Source organism: Protopterus annectens, chromosome 4.part0 (genome assembly GCF_019279795.1).
Source record: "Protopterus annectens isolate FY-2018-M chromosome 4.part0, PAN1.0, whole genome shotgun sequence".
NCBI lineage: Eukaryota > Metazoa > Chordata > Ceratodontiformes > Protopteridae > Protopterus > Protopterus annectens.
In genome coordinates, this window is record NC_056733.1 from 240,309,395 (window position 1) to 240,327,124 (window position 17,730).

Genomic DNA, 17,730 nt, shown 5'->3' on the forward strand with positions numbered 1-17,730 from the left:
TAGAAGGGCATTTTGCATCAGAATCCTCATAGGTAGACAAGGGCAAATCCTGGTCATCAGAAGAAACAGAAATTAAAATAATAAGGCCTTCAGCCATTTTAATAATTTGTTTTTTAGGCATATGGGCCTGACCATGCAGTCTGGACATCGGTTTTCTGGGCGTTGGTCGAGTTTTAGGCCTTGAAGAAGATGGCGTCAATCTGAAATGCAAGTCAGTAGGCCTGAATACACCCTCAGAATCCGGTGCCTGCACAGTGGCTCCGGAACCATCCAAGGTAGAGACATCTGCAGATTCCATGGTCGAAAAAGCAGCTCAGTAGAGGCCTACGAATCTGAAGTAGCGGGTATCAGGGGCTGCGAAAGCGCCTCTGAGTACCGGCGAACTAGCGACTCGCTTAATGCAAGTGTCGTCAGCAGCTTTGGACCTATGCGGTCTGTCTTTATCTTTATGTTTTTTCGGAATGCCGGTAGTCTGATGGCTTACCGAAACCATTTCTGTATAGTTAAACAGAGTACCAAAATAATTTGCTGCAAAAATAAACAGACTATGAATAGTTCGTGGGTTTAATAAGGCACAAACCAGCAGCGAGGAAAATCGTGGTCTGGGCCTAAGCAAGGAATGCACTACGAATGAAAATCTTTGAGTTATTTGCTTTCCACAGGTAATACAATTGTTAACTTTTACTGACATTGGTTTACAGCAAGAAAAAGGATCCCCAATGGGGTACTTAGCTTTTTTGAAGACTTCGGTTCTGAAACACAAAAACGAAAATTTCAGGAGTCAGCAAACCAGCACTTGCTAACTGCTTCTGCTTCATGCACCGCACGGCAAGAAAGACTGGTGTAATGGCGTCGGCTGCATGTTTCATACCCCTGACGACATGACGTCATGGAAAAAGAGACAGCATCCGATGCAGGGATCAAAGACTTTTGATATTCAGGCAGGCTGAGGGCTACCTACAGGCAGATAACACAAATGATGACTGCAACAGTGAAACACTAAGATAATCAATGAAAGATATCCATATTTTCACTTATCTGAAGCAATGGTTTGCTGGAGCACATCCGACATTGGAAGAGGCAAACAAGACCAGACAAGGCTTAGTCAGGCAAGGCATTATGGGAGTGTGGCTGTAGCTTCAGAGCTTGAAGACAAGAGTTATTGGCATGGCATCTGCCAGCCCACAGGTTGAGGCGGATGGAAAAGAAAAAGTACAGTTTTGTACCTACCATAAATGTAGATGTTAGAGTGCTAATACAGCTGCAGTCATAACAGATGGGTTGTCCTGCAGTCAGGCGGGTCCTCGGTCGGCCGAATTCCAAAGTCTAGGTCCGGCGTCGGTTGTCGTCGCTTCTTCCCTGACGTCAGAGCGCCAGGGGTATAAAAGAACCAGCAGACGCCATTTTCTTCAGGTTTTCTTGCCCCAGATGTCAGGTGCCCCCAGAAGGAAGCCAATACATAAATTTGTGTAATAAAGCAATGCAATATAATCAAAATACAGTAGTTGCAAGCAAATACACCATAAAAGAATACCTCAATCAGGTTGTATGAGGAGGTGTTAGCCAATAGGCCTGTCCCAAGAGGGGAAGGAGGGAGGGAAACCTGGACTGGAGCTGTATTAGCACTCCAACATCTACATTTATGGTAGGTACAAAACTGTACTATGTTCATCGTGCATACAGCGGCAGTCATAACAGATGGGTTGAATCTCAAAGCTAAGAAAGGGGTGGTAGGCACTAGGTGGAACTAGGAGGAGCCAGGATGCCCTGCAAGACTGCAGTGGCAAAGCCTGCTCTAGTTTTGGAGTATAATGGTAGGTGGTAGTGCTTGGAGAAGGTATGCACAGAACTCCAAGTGGCTGCTTCCAAAATATCTTTGGTAGGAACTCCTCTGAGGAAAGCTGCAGAGGTAGCTGTGGCCCTTGTGGAGTGAGATCTGATGCCTGCAGGTACAGTTTTACCATGAAAAGAGTAACAAAAGCGTATGCAGTGGGCTATCCATTTTGAGATAGTCTGTTTGGAAATTGGCTTCCCTTGAGCTCCTATAGCATAGGACACAAAGAGCTGTTCTGATTTTCTGAAAGGCTTTGTTCTGTCCAAATAATAACGTAGCTGTCTGTGGATGTCCAAGGAATGTAGTAGTCTCTCCCCTTTGTTTTGAGGATTAGGGTAAAAGGTAGGTAAGTGAATAGCCTGATTCAAAGCTACCCTGGATACCACCTTTGGCATAAAGGACGGTTTGGTTCGTAAGGAAACTTTGTCCTGATGGAAGATGATAAAAGGCTGCACAGCCATGAGGGCTTGTAGTTCCGATACCCTACGAGCTGAGGTGATAGCCAGAAGGAAAGCTGTTTTCCAGGACAAATATTGCAAATCTGTTGAGGCAGCTGGCTCAAAAGGAGGCAAGGTCAGCTTTTCTAGAATGAAATTGAGATCCCAAGCATTGGTTGTTTCCTTGGGGGGTTTATATTCTTAGCCCTTCTGAGTAACTGTCTTAAGAGGGGGTGAGAGAATAAAGGTGGATCAGTGTTGTATTCTGCAGAAATAGCTGAGGCATGGATTTTGATGGAGGAGAATGAAAGTCCACTGCTTAGCAGCTCAGCTAGATACTGTAATATTTGAGGTAAATTCAGTTTTCCAGGATTCTGGCCCTTTTTCTCATTCCAGGCACAAAACCATTTCCATTTTGCGGAGTAAGCTTTTCTAGTAGATGGCCTTCTGGCCTCCAAAATGACATCCTGCACCTCCTTGGAGAGTAGGGTCTGTTGTGATGTTAAGGTATCTTCCATGCGGCCAGATTGAGTGTTTTCAGCTGACTGAATAGTTTTGAAGCTGTGCTGACTCAGAAGAAGAGGCATTAGAGGTAGAGTCCATGGAGGGGAATGCGTCAGGCTCCTCAGGAGTGGGTACCAGTGCCGTCTTGGCCAGTCTGGAGCAATGAGAATCATCTTTGGTCTGTCTGCTCTGGTTTTTAATAGCAGAGGAAGAGGTGGAAAGGCATAAACTGTCATTGTTGTCCAACTGAAAGAGAGCGTCCACTCTCCAGGCCTGTGGATGAAAAGTCCTTGAGCAGAATTTTGTCAACTGGCGATTGTTGTGGGAGGCAAAGAGATCTATGTCTGGCCTTCCCCATGCTTGAATTATCTCTGTAAAGACTTGAGGATGCAACTTCCATTCATGTGGATCTGTCATATTTCTGCTTAGGTTGTCTGCCAGCGTGTTTTCCTTGCCTAGCAAGTACTGTGCTTGAAGTTCGATTTGCAATTCCAGAGCCATGTTCCAAAGTGACATGGCCAGCCTGCATAGGGGGTATGAATGAGTTCCTCCCTGTTTGTTTATGTACCACATTACTGTGGTGTTGTTTGTCCTTATCAATAGTTGACCTGGATGCAGAAGGTCTTTGAAAGCTATAAAAGCATTTATTACTGCTAGCATTTCCTTTTGCTTGATGTGAAGGTGCTTTTCTTTTTGGGACCATTTGCCCTGAATGCACCGATCTGTCATGTGCGACCCCAGGCGTATTCCGAAGCGTCTGTTGTGATGACTTGATTTGCTTGAGGCTTGCAGAATGGGAGACCTGTGTTTGTTTGGCATGCTTGAGCCCACCACAGAAATTCCATTTTAAGATATGGAATTAGTGGTATTATTGTTTCCAAACTGTGGCTGTGTTGAGACCATAGGTTTTTCAGGTACCATTGAAGTTTCCTCATATGCAGCTTTGCACATGGGATTAGTAGTATGCAAGATGCCATGAATCCCAGAGCCTGCAGGATTTTCCTTGCAGTCAGCCTGGTGAAATTTGCTAGTGTTCTGAATATTGAGTTAGTTTGCCCCTGCTTCTCTGGCGTGAGGTAGGCCATCTGGGTGTGTGTGTCCAAGTTGGCACCCAGGAAAATTATTTTCTGAGAGGGTATAAGCCTTGATTTCTTTTTGTTGACTGTGTATCCCAGAGAATTCAACAACATTATTACAAAAGCCAGATGTTTCAGAAGTATGTGCTTGCTGTCCGCTTGGATCAGGCAGTCGTCCAAATATGGGTATATTTGTATCCCTTGAAGTCGGCAGTAGGCAATTACTGATGCCAGGCATTTCGTGAATACTCTGGGCGCAGTAGATAAGCCAAAGGGCAATGCAGAGAATTGATAATGGATTGAACCTGCAAGAAATCTGAGGTATCTTCTGCAATTTTGTCTGATTGGGACATGCAGGTATGCCTCCTTGAGGTCCAATGTTACCAGCCAAGACTCCTTGCCCAGCATGGGAAAAAGCTGCTGTAATGTGAGCATCTTGAATTTTGGTACGAGTAGAAATGTGTTTAGGATGGATAGGTCCAAAATAGGTCTCCAATCTTTTCCCTTCCTTGGTACCAGGAATAGTCTGGAATAAAAACCTTGAACTTGTTCGTGAATAGGTAACCTCTTGAATAGCTTTCATGTCCATGAGATCTGAAATTTATCTTTGTGCCTCTGCCCTTTGATTGTGTGGCAGGTTTGGCATGCCTCATTTTTGGAAGGGTGTGAAAATGGAATCTGTAGCCTCTGTTTATAATGTCCAGGATCCATTTGTCTTTTGTGACAATATGCCAATTTTCCGAAAATGCCAGTTTTCCGCCTAAGGGTGCTGCCATTTGAGCCTTGCTTGGCATGCAAAGGGGAAAGTCATTGGGCTTGCTTTCTGAATGGCTGCGAACTATCCTCACCACCTCTGTGTGTAGGAGCTTGCCATTGTCTGCCTCTAAACGATCCTTGAGAATGCCCTCTGCCCCTCGGGCGCCTGTATCTACCTCTTTGGGGTCTGTCCGTGGCTGGAAAGGACCAATTTTTGGAAGGCCAATTTCTACTGAAACGTGGAGGTTGTACCTGTAGAAAATCTTTCACTGTTTGCATTGATTTAGCCTTTTCCTCCATTTTCTTTAATACCTCCTCAGCTTTAACACCAAATAATACATCCTTTTGTAGAGGGGCATCTAGTAACTTAGCTTTGACATGATCTGGTAAGGTTTGCTCCTTGAGCCAGGCATGTCACGATGACTGATCCTGTAACAGCAGCTCTACATGAGGCCTCTAGGGCATCAAAACCACATTGCAAGGTATGTTTACCCACTTGTTCTGCACTATGCATCAAATCCTGCAACTCCAAGTCTGGTTGTTCAGGTTGTGACATTTTACTTCTCAACTGTGATAACAGAAACTGTTGGTACTTTAGCATATGGAACTGGCAGTTTAATGCCCTCATGGTTAAGGTGGCCGAGGTATATACCTTTTTTCCCCACCTTTCTAAGGATCTGGAATCTCTCTCGGAAGGTAATGGGTTTTTAGCAGTGGAGGCCTTAATTCCCTTGGGGCCCTGTGAGATAGTTTCTGGGTCAGCCGCATGTCTTTTGTATAAAAATTGGTGTGAGTCAGGAACCCAGTAGTACCTGTCAGGCTTGACTGGGGCTGGAGGTAAAGAATCCGGGTTAAGGCAGGCCTCCGAGTACATATCATCTAGTATGTCTAAGACAGGAGGTATAGCCAGAGGCCTGTGCTGAGGTAGCAAGAGAAAATCCCTAAGCCTTTTCTTGGAATCCGAGTACTCTTGGCTTTCCCAGTGGAAGTGTTCCCTTAAGGTATGCAAGGTTTCCCCAAATGAGTAATCCTCGGGGGGGGGGGGGCAGAGGGAATGGACTCCTTAGCATCAGAATCTTCAAAAGGGGAGTAAGAATGTTCCTGTTCATCAGAGTGCTCTGAAATAATGGAGGCCTGGTCAGAGGAGGGGGATTCTTCCTCCACTCTGGGCCTTTTTTCCGGGGGGGGGGGGGGTTGAGAACCCCTGATAAGAGTAATCAAATCCTCAGCCATTTTAAGCATCTGTTTTTTTAGGCATGGGGCCTGGAGAAGGGCCCTGTGGAGCTTGTCTCTTAGAATGCATGGCTGCTTCAGACTTCGTGAAAGCCTTGATAGAAAAAGAAGAGGAAGGCCTGAAGACACCTTGAGAGGAGGCAGACCTGTCTACGTTTTGAGATTCACCACCAAGAGTGGCTTTGGTATCTGTAGTCGGGGTGTGGGCCAAGGAGCCTGCGACCTCGGGCACAGAAGACACCGCCAATGAAGTGGCGTCGGTAGGCAGGGGCTGCGTAGGCGCCTCGCTGAGAACCGGACCACCTGTAGTCGGCTTTGGCGTGGAGTCAGTAAAGGCCGCGGACCTCGTGTGTCGGTCCTTATCTTCGCGGTTTTTAGACAAAACTGGAGTCTGAGTATCCGACGACATAATATAGTTAATTTTTTTGCCAAAATAGTGCTGGGCGAACTCCGCCCGACGCTTAATGGTGCGTTTGTTGAATGAAGCACAACAGCGACAGACCGAGACGTCGTGGTCTGGGCCTAAGCAAGGAATGCAGAGGGAATGAAAATCCTTATGCGGTATTTGCTTCCCACAAGAAATACAATTATTAACTGTCTGACATCGGTCTGAGGCAAGAAAAGTTTCCCCAACGGGTACCAGCTTTCAAGAAGACTTCGGTTGCAAAATTTTTCGTAATTTCAGGAGCTGGCCGACCGGCACTTGCGAACTGCTTCTGCTTCGGGCACCGCCCGGCAAGAAAGAATGGAGAAAATGGTGTCGGCTGGTTCTTTTATACCCCTGGTGCTCTGACATCAGGGAAGAAGCGATGACAACCGACGCCGGACCTAGACTTTGTAATTCGGCCGACCGAGGACCCGCCTGACGGCAGGACAACCCATCTGCTATGACTGCAGCTGTATGCACGATGAACATATCTAAAAACATATCAAATAATCAAGTTTCCTGGAAGCAGGCAGTTAGTAGTCTGGTTATAAAGTAGTACAGGTAAATGCACCCTCCAAGGTTTCAACTTATTGGAGGGATAGCAGAGGGTTTCTGAACATCAGAGTAGTCTCCTTAGACTCCCATGTAAAGTAATTATTCTACTCGGCCTATCTTTAAAACATGTTAGGTGGGTCTGACATGTTTCACTCTGAAGATCGGAGGAGATATGGTCCACATGGGAGAAGAATTTTGTCAACATGTTCTATAGTTGTACTGGCTCTGTCACATATCAACAGACAGAAAGTCAGCTGATCATAATGTACTCACTTCTGTCAGTATGAGACTGCGGTATGGGGAGGATCAGGGAATATACCCTTTCCCGACTGTAGTCCAATCTGAGTTGGTACATATACTTAGCAGGGGGTGTGGGGGGAACTGGGGCTTACCCCCCTGCAGACACAGTCTCTGCTTTGCTTTTTTCCATCTATTGTGGATCAATGTTTGTTTCAATATTTAGGCGTCCATCATTGGCGATCAATAAGCTGCTTTTCGAAGTAAGGTTATGCTTCTGTCCCACACAGATCAGTTTATTAACCTCAGAGTCATAGAATTCTAATTCCTTAATGGGCAGTTCACACCCTCCTTTAAAGGTAAGGACCCAATATCTATGGCTGCTCTGGTGAAGGGTGACGCAATCTTGAAGAAAAGTAGAAAGTATTGGGCCAGCTTGATTAAGTCTTATGAGGATGGCTTGGCAGTGGGAACGGAAACTTAGCTCAAGCTGAAGAATGATGTTGATGTCTAATGCGTTCACACGTTACACCTGCTTTGGGGGGAGTGAAATTTGCCTTGAAGGTCTTGTGTGTGCTGATTTCTGTTCTAGAAACACTGGCACCCATGTGTTCCAGAACTGATGGAATACCATCCTTGCCCCTCATTTAACAAAATACAGGCATCAGAACCAGATACACAGAGTGGTAACCAGACAGTACAGCTGTATAAGATGAACTTGCCATAAAGTACAGTTGTGTACACTTATTACATTTGGGTTATCCTGCTGGCAGGTTGCCCTCAGGTCGGCCTGAATTCCAAAGTCTTGGGTCCTGCATCGGCTGCTGTCGCCTCTTCCCTGACGTCAGGTTGTTAGGGGTTTAAGATGCAGCCAATGCCATTTTCTTCAGTTTTTCTTGCCCCAGATGTCAGGTGCCCCCAAAAGGGTAGGCTAAAAATATGTAAATAAAACATACATGCACCAAAATAAGCTCTACCTTCATCTATAAGCAAATACACCACCTAGGTTGTATAGATTAGAGAAGTAAAGAAAGTTCCAGCAAAAGTAAGGGGGATGGCGGGTGGGTAACCTGGACTGCAACAGTGAATACACTCGAACATCTACATTTACGGTAAGTGTACACAACTGTACTATGTTCTTAGTGTTTCACTGTTGCAATCATTACATTAAGGTAGAGTCTCAAAGCTATGGTTGGGGGGGCTGGAGCTAAACAGCATTAGGAGCGGCTATGAGGCCCTGCAGAACTGCAGGGGCAAAGCCTGCCCTGGATTTAGAGTAAAGAGGCAGATTGTAATGTTTTGTAAAGGTACGCACTGAACTCCAAGTAGTAGCCTCTAAAATGTCTTTGGTTGGTACTCCCCTGAGAAAGGCTGCAGAAGGCTGAATGTGGCCTAATGCCCTCAGGCACTGGTTTGCCATGCTGTGAGTAGCAGAAACTAATGCAGTGACCTATCCACTTTGAAATAGTCTGCTTGGAGATGGCCTTTCCTTGTGATGCTGCGGCATATGCCACTAGTAATTGTTCTTTCTGATAACTTTAGTTTTGTCCAGGTAGAATCTAAGTTGTCTGTGTACATACAAAGAATGCAGAATTTTCTCCCCCTTGTTCTGTGGATTAGGATAAAAAGTTGGCAAATGAATAGTTTGGTTAAGGGCTACACTGGATACCACCTTAGGCATAAATGTAGGGTTTGTTCTCAGAGACCCAGTTTTGGATAAAAAAAATGATAAAGGGTTCCACAGCCATGAGAGCCTGTAGCTCTGAAACAGGTCTTGCAGAAGTTATTGCTAGGAGCAGAGCTGTTTTCCAAGATAAGAATTTTATATCCGCAGTAGCAGCTGGCTCAAAAGGAGGTAAGGTGAGTTTTTCCAAGACATAATTGAGGTCCCATGTAGGTATTGGCGTTTTCCTTGGAGGCCTTAAGTTTTTGGCTCCTCTGAGGTACTGCCTTAAAGGATGAGAAAAGAGTGGTGGCTCTATACTGTAATGAGCCGAAATGGCAGATGCATGGATTTTAATTGATGAAAAAGATAGGCCTTTGTCCAGCATCTCAGTTAAGTATTGCAAAATCTGAGGAATATTTGGGACAGCTGTATCAGTTCCTTGAGCTTAGTTCCAAGCACGATCTCTTCCATTTCCCAGCATAGCATTTGCTAGTACTAGGCCTTCTGGTTTCTAAAATGACATCAGTCACAGCTTTACTGAGAGGTGTGGTTTGCATGGCTACATTATCTGCCATGCTTCCAGGTTTAGAGTCCTGAGTTGACTGTGCAGAATTTGATTGTTTTGCTGGGACAGTAGATGAGGTATTTAAGGCAAGTTTGAGGTAAGGTTCAGGCTGGGCACTGGGACAAGTTCCTTAAGCTTGGATAGCAGTACTGGCATGGCCAGACTGGGGCAATCAGAATAATTTTTTGTTTCTCCTGTCTGACCTTTAGGAGTACTTTGGGGAGGAGAGGCAGTGGAGGAAAGGCATATACTGACAGATTTGTCCAGTTGAAACACAAGGCGTCCACTTTCCAAGCTTGCCTGTGATAAGTCCTTGTGCAGAATCTTTTTAGTGGATTGTTGTGAGGGGAGGCAAATAGATCTATGTCTGGGCGTCCCCATTTCTTTTTGTTATCATGCTGAAGACTTGTAGATCCCAGTGCCACTCGTGGGGATCCATGAGGTTTCTGCTTAGTTCGTCTGCCAGAGTAATTTTCCTTTCCTGGCAGGAACTGTGCCTGCAGATGAACTTGGTAAGTCAATGCTGTGTCCCACAAAGCCATGGCTAGACTGCAAAAGGGGTAGGAATGAGTGCCCCCTTGCTTGTCACATGACCATGATGTTTTCTGTCTTTATCAGTAGTTGTCCCGGATGAAGTAGGTCCTTGAAGGCTGTCAGGGCATTTTGAACAGCTAGCATCTGTTTGATTGATATGTAGATGCTTTTGGTTTGTGGACCAGGTGCCCTGAATGCCTCTTTCTGCCAAGTGTACCCCCCAGGCATAATTTGATGCATCCGTCGTTAGGCTCTGCCTGGCTGGGGGTAGTGAGAATGGCTGTCCCTTGTTTTGATGACAAGCCTTTGCCCACCATCAAAACTCCTGTTGTAGACAGGGGATGAGAGTAATCATTGTTTCCAGGCTGTGGCAATGTTGTGTCCAGACACTTTTTAGGTACCATTGAATTTTCGTCATATGCAGTCTTGCATATGGTATTAGTAAGATGTAGGGTGCCATGAAGCCCAAAGCCTACAGAATTTTTCTTGCAGATAACTGGGCCTTTGTTGCCATTTCCTTGAAATAGGTAGTCAATTGCCTTTGTTTGTCTGGAGTGAGATAAGCCATTTGGGCAGTTGTATTTAAGCTTGCACACAGGAATATTATCTCTTGAGAGGGTACTAGTTTTCATTTATTTTTGTTGATTGTGTACCCTATGCATGTTAAAAGTCATTTCACAAATGTCAGATGCTGGAGTAGAATGTCCTTGTTCTCTGCTTGTATGAGGCAGTCATCCAAGTAAGGATATATTTGTATTCCACTTTGTCTGCAGTAAGCAATTACTGGTGCCAGGCACTTTGTGAAGACCCTGGGAGCAGTAGATAAGCCAAAGGGCAGTGCAGAGAATTGGTAATGCTTTGAGCCAGCCTTGAATCTGAGGTATCTTCTGCAGGATTGTCTGATTGGGACATGCAGGTATGCCTCTTAAGTCTAAAGTGAAAAGCCAAGCCTTGCTGCCCAGCATGGGCAGAAGCTGCTGCAAGGTCAACATCTTGAATTTTGGTATATCCAGGAAAGTGTTAGACAGGTCCAGTATTGGTCTCCATGCTTTGTCATTTCTGGGTACCAAGAACAATCTTGAGTAAAATCCTTGTCCCTGCTCTTATTGTGGCACTTGATGAATAGCCCGTCCGTGAGAGCTGAGACTTGTTTTTGAGCCTCTGCCCATTGATTTTTTGGCAGGTCTGGCCAACCGATTGCCCTTGGCAGGGTATGGAAGTGAAACTTGTAGCCTTGTGACACTGTCTAGAATCCATTTGTCCTGGGTTATAATGTGCCAATTTTGAGAAAAAAGTGCTAGTTTTCCCCCTAAGGGGGCTGCCAGAAGATAAGTGCTTGGTGCAGGCAGGGGGAAGTCATTGGGATCGTTTCCTACATGGTTGTGATTTGTCTTCTCCACCTTTGGTGGTAGAAGCACCCCATTGCTTGGACCTGTAGGAACCTTGCGGCTGTGATCTGCCTCTAGGGCGTCTGGATCTGCCCCTTTGAGGTCTGTCTGAGACTGGAAAGGACCAATTCTTTGTAGGCCAGTGTCTGCTAAATCTAGGTGGCTGTACCTATAAGAAATCCTTGACCGTTTGCATAGATTTAGCTTTGTCCTCCATTTTCTTTATCACCTCTTCTGCTTTAACACCAAACAAGGTATCATGTTGTAATGGAACATCTAATAATTTTGCTTTAACATGATCAGGCAGATTTTGTTCTTTTAACCAAGCATGCCTCCTAATGACAGAACCCGTAACAGCGGCCCTGCAGGAGGCCTCCAGTGAATCAAAACCACATTGCAAAGTATGCTTTCCAACTTGTTCAGCTGCATGGAATAAATCCTGTATTTCTTTGTTTTCTGCACATTCAGAATTTACCATCATTTTCTGTTTAAGCAGTGTCATGATATATTGCTGATATTTGAGCATATGAAACTGGCAATTTAAGGCCCTTATAGTCAAGGTAGCAGATGTGTAAATCTTTTTTTCCCCCATCTATCCAGTGCCCTAAAATCCCTGTCAGAGGGGATAGGGTTTTTTGCAGTGGAAGCCTTAACCCCTTTGGGACCCTGAGAAATAGTTTCTGGGTCTGCAGTAGGGTTTTTGAAAAGAAATTTATGAGGGTCATGGACCCTGTAGTATCTGTCCTGCTTAACAGGAGCTGGAGGTAAGGAGTCAGGGGTCAGACTAGACTCTGAGAACACATCATCTACAATGTCTAACACAGGTGGAATAACTAGAGGCTTGTGTTGAGGTAGTAAAAGAAAGTCTGAGCCTCTTCTTAGATTCTGAAAAATCTTGGCTCTCCCAGTGGAAGTGCTCCCTCATGGTATGCAAGGTTTCCCCAAAAGAGTGGTCCTCAGGAGAAGAAGCTGAAGGAATTGACTCTTCAGTATCAGAATCCTCATGGGGGGAAGAGAATATTCCTGATCAGAAGAGGAATCAGAAGAAATGGAAACCTGATCCGAAGATTCAGTCTGTATCTTGCCTAGGCCTCTTATCAGGAGGGGGATGGGAACCCCTGATCAAGGTAATTAAGTCTTCGGCCATTTTGAGCATCTGTTTTTTGGGCATCTGTTTTTTGGGCATGGAGGCCTGTCCATGTGGCTGGTGAACTTGTTTCTTTGCCTTTAAAATGTTTTAGTCTTTGCCTTTGAAGTCTGTTTAATACACAATTGTTTAGGTCTGAATACACCCTCAGAAGCCGATGCCTGCTCAGCGGCTCCGGACCCATCTGAGGGAATAACCTCTGAGGCTCCAATATCTTGAGTTTCCAGCAGCCTGGCCAACTTCACATGGAAGTCGGTAGCGGCCTGCGACTAATGTAGCGGGCGTCAGGGGCTGCGAAAGCACCTCACTGAGAACCGGCGACTTGCTTTAGGAGAAGCTTCGTCGGTTTTGGACCTCGGTTGCCTGTCTTTTTCTTTGTGTTTTTTGTGAACTCTGGTAGTCGGATGGCTATCCGACGACATTGTATAATTAAATCTTTGCCCAAAATAGCTTAATGCAAAATCGTACCGAAGCTTAATAGTGCGTTGGTTAAATCTAGCACAAAACCGACAACTACAAACGTCATTGTCAGGGCCAAGGCAAGGAATACAGTAAGAATGAAAGTCCTTATGAGGTATTTGCTTCCCACAAGAAATATAATGAACGTTTTCTAACATCTGTCTGGAGCAAGAAAAAAAGTTTCCCCAACGGGGTACTTAGCTTTTAATGAAGACTTCGGATCTGAAACTCGAACACACAAATCTCAGGAGTCGGCCGACCAGCAGTTGCGAACTGCTTCTGCTTCGGGCACAGTGTGGCAAGAAAGACTGGAGAAAATGGTGTCGGCTGCATCTTTTATACCCCTGACGACCTGACGTCATGGAAAAGGCGACAACAGCTGACACAGGACCCAAGACTTTGGAATTCAGGCCGATTGAGAGCAACCTGCCAGCAGGATAACCCAAATGTAATGACTCCAACAGTGAAACACGAAGAACATCAGTAAATGCTCAAATGATCACTGCTGCAATAACCTTAGCTATATGTGTTATATCCTGCCAAGGATACAACAGCCAACCGGCTTCCACAGCTTCAGGGCACTTCCCAACACATCCAGTCAAGCAGCTCAAGCAGAGCTGACTAAAAGGCAAGTTTAGATGCACAGCCCTTCAGAGCTTTCCTGTCAGCAGAAAGGGAGGCTAAGCCCTTAAAAGACAATGCTAGGAATAACAAAAATAAATGTCCACACGCTGGTATAAAAATCAAAAAACAAGAGGGGATGGAGGAAGGGAGCAGCAGTGATAATTTGAACATCTACTGTTATGGTAAGCTCAACTTGCACAACCGTACTGTTTTTTTCATACTGATCACAGTTGCAGTAGCCTTAGCTATATGGGTAGATTACCATAGCTAAATGTATTTAGGAGGTAAAATTAGAAGGGTCTAGGAACCTCCTGGAGAATGATCCTGATGGAGCTTGGTCAACACCTAGAGAAGGGTATCAAGCTTATACTGCTTTATAAAAGTATGTACATGCTTTGCAAATGTACGTACAGAGGAACAAGTAGCAGCTTCTAGAATTCGGTCCTTTCAAAAGCCATGGCCAAAACTAACGCACTGGTAGAGTGGGCCTTGACCCTGCCTGGAATAGATTTGCCATGGTGAGTATAACAAAAGGTAATAGCCTTAGACAAACATTTAGAAATGGTCCGTTTTGACACAGGGTGTCCCTTCTTACCTTCAGAAGAAACGAACAGTTGATCCGAAGATCAAAAAAATGTAGTTTTGTCAAGATAGTACCAGAGTCATCTGTGGACATCAAAGGTATGGAGTTGTCCTTTCTTCTTAATTTTTTAGGTTCAGGAAAGAAAAACTGGAGGTGGATAGTTTGGCTTAAAGTAAACTCGGACACCACTTGAGACAAAGGATCATTTCGCAATGAAACCCTGTCCCTATGGAAAATGACGTACAGTTGAATCATCCATGTTTGTTACACAAATAGGTTCATAAGTAAATACTAAGCCAGTAGCCCTTGTAAGTCTAGCCAATTTCTCCAAAGGTGAGAATCAAATCCTGTACTTTGTGTTCATGAAGCAAACACCTTAACCAGTTTACCAACCTTCTCTTTACAACTCAGATACCCTTCTTGCAGTGTCAGGGCAATCAGTAAAATGGTTTTCCATGTTAAGGACCTCAAGTCAGTCAGATTAGATGGTTCAAATGGAGCTAGTGATAGCTTCTCTAACACAAAATTAATGTCCCAGGGAGGGGCCCACAGGTTAACTTGGATGCCTCTTACTCAAAACCCCTTTCAAAAACATTATAACATGAGACTGCCTTGAAAGAAGAGGATCCATGGGTAGACATGCTGACATGGCCGATAAATCAAGCTTGACAGAAGAAAGCCTATAGAATAACACACAAATATTATAAAACCAGTGAACAACTAAGCCCTGAATGTGCACTGGTTATGTCGGCACCAAAGAAAACCTTTTCCATTTGTTAATGCATGATTTTCTAGTAGGCGGCTTTCTTGCCTCCATTAATGCCTGCTGCACGTCCTCAGAAAACAGGTGCCTAAAAAGGAACTAAGACAGTTATCCAGGTAGTCAGCTGAAGAGAACTGATGTTAGTCTTATCAAACACCCCTGTTCTTGTGTGAGTAGATTCATTCTGTGAGGAGCTTGTGGTAACTGTCCCTGGCCACTTCCAAAAGATGAGAGAATCAACTGACTCAGCCAGAAACGAGTTACAACAATGATCTTGGGGGATTCCTTCTGAATTTTTAGTACCCTGGCTATTGGTGGAAAGGCATACAGGAACATTCCCGTCCAATGGGGGGGGTATTAGTCTTCCAGGCCTTCTTGCATGGAGGTCTGGAACAGAATTTTACCAGCTGACTGTTGAGATGGGAGGCAAAGAGGTCTACTTGAACTGCTCACACACACACACACACACACACACACACACACACACACACACACACACACACGAGTCAGGGGACCTTCAAAGATTTGATCTAGTGTCCACTCATGGGGGTCTTCCCTGGTCCTGCTTACCTTGTTTGTCACACAATTTTGCTCTGACAGAATGTAAAATGCATGAAAAGTGTGACTGTGCTGTAAAGCTATATCCCAAGCAAATATGGCTAGTCTGTAAAAGGGGTACACACCTGGTTCCCCCTTGCTTAATGTACCACATGACTGTAATAGTCTATTTATTCACTTGAAGAGGTCTTGAGGAACAAATATGGCTCAGAGTTCAGTGCCTTGATCGGTGTAAGCCTCTCCTATATATTTGTGCGCTTGAATCGGTCCTCAGTGTCCCCCTGCACTTTTAACCCTCCTGAAACTGCTCACCAAGCAAAGTCTGAAGCGCCTGTGTTGACTGACTACTTTGAAGCAGGGAAAGAGAAAGGCAGACCTGGATTTAAGGATATCTACAGTCTCGGCCAAAAGATTTCTCTTCTGACAAATCCCAGTACCGGGATCTGGACAGATAAAGGGTGTTGATACTTCTTGGTCTTGTAGTTTTAACAGACGTTTGCTGCTGGTTTTCCCCAAAAGAGGCGAACTCAAACAGTAACAATGTGGAACACGCGATAAGGTGGAAAGAGAAACACCAATGCAACAATAAAAAAGAAAATAATCGACAAAGCTTTCGGATATCAAAAACATTCTTCCTCAGTGTCTTACACAAAAGAAAAGTTAAAACCAACATTTACACTAATAGCACATGACACAGCCATTAAATTGATTAAGGTGAACACCCAGTTCTTAAAGATACAGAAACAGTGACGAGGGTAAGTATATACATATCTTCCTCTCATTTTTTTTCTAATTTTCCTTTGTTTATTTTTTTAGAATAGGTTTTAGTGTGACTTGTTTATTTAAGACAGGGTCTTTATCTGCTTCAAGCCTCACTATCCATTCATATTCTTTCATGTCCCCGTTATTAACATGGTCTCCACCGTCTAATACCTGGGTATACAATAGATATGACCCTGAAGTCAAATTCATGAGCAGCACCCATTGCAGAAATGTGGCAAGCCAGTGAGTTAGTAGGTATATTCCTACGAATCTCTGATCTACGGTCAATAATTCTATCCCTCAGTCGCCTGACTGATTTGCCCACATAAAATCCTGAACATTTCTTACATGAGGCAAGATATACAATACCAGTGGTATTACACATCGCTGTACAGTGAGAAATGAATCTCCTGCCACTCATAGGATGTATAAATTCTGGGCACTGATTAATACTCGTACAACATGAGCAATTGTAACATGGAAAAATAACTTTTTTCTTTAACTCAATTCCTTGTGTATTATTCAAAGAAAAATCTTTGTAACATAATAGTGGTTTCAAATTATTACAATTACGATAGGTAAACATAGGTTGATCTGGGAGCCATTTCTCATGACCGGGTATAGAGTTCAGGACAAACCAATTTTTTCTTATAACATTCTCAATTGCTCTGCTCATTCTATTATATGTCATGAGATATCCAAGGGGTTGTCCATTACCACGACTCAGTGTCAGTATTAGAATCCTCTAACAGAAAAGTAGGGTCTGGCTACAGAGTCCCTTAGTGTAAGGACATCAATCCTAGCGGTCTCTATTTCTGTCATATTGTATCCCTTCTCCAAAAAACTTAGTACAGAGCTGGAGGTATGTAATGCTCAGATGCAGGCAATGACTAAGTCGACTGGCTCTTAAGTATTGACTTTATAAGATAATAGAATGAGCAGGTAGGCGACTCTGTTGTGGTCATTTGTTACATCTCAGACCACTCATCTTTTACTGTGGATCCCCCTGGTGTAGCACCTACAGCCACTATGGACAGAGGGTTAGCCATCTCATCTATGCCTATTGGAGTCCCTTCAGTGGGTAAAGGGAAAAACACTCGTTGGTCCTGGGAGAGGGAATAGGGAAGGGTCCCCTTTTGTGTCTGAATGCTGTGCCCATCCCTGGGGAAGCCGCAGCTGCCACTGAAAACTCTGCTGACCCCATTTTCCTGATAAAAAGAAACCGAAAACTGAGCATGTATCTACTCCTCCTCAAAATTCTTTCAATAGGAGTAGTTCACTGGGAGTGGCTTAGGGGTTTAATATAGGCTATTGATCCTTTCTGTAAATTAGTTTCTGGTAAAGTGATTCAAGATTCTGAATCTCAAAAGGAAGATGCAAGGATGGATTCAGGATTTTGTTCCTGGATTTCAGATTCAAACTCTGAGAAGAGCTCCGTTTCTGTTTCTGCCTGTGGGGGGTTCTCTGAGACAATTACTAGAATGTCCCAGGGTTTTCACTGGGAGAACACAGAGGTTTCTCAGTCCCTTAGAAAATACTCAAGTTGTCACAGGAGGATTTTCCACTACATACATCCATTCCTCCTATGTCATACCTGCTTAAATGATGTGCATTTTACTGTC

At 44.3% G+C, this 17,730-nt stretch overlaps 1 protein-coding gene across 1 annotated transcript in view; it reads right to left on the reverse strand.

Moving 5' to 3' along the window:
- Positions 1-17,730, reverse strand: part of CSNK1D (casein kinase 1 delta) — a 946,953-nt gene that overhangs the window by 773,878 nt on the left and 155,345 nt on the right. The gene's annotated exons all lie outside the window — the stretch shown is intronic.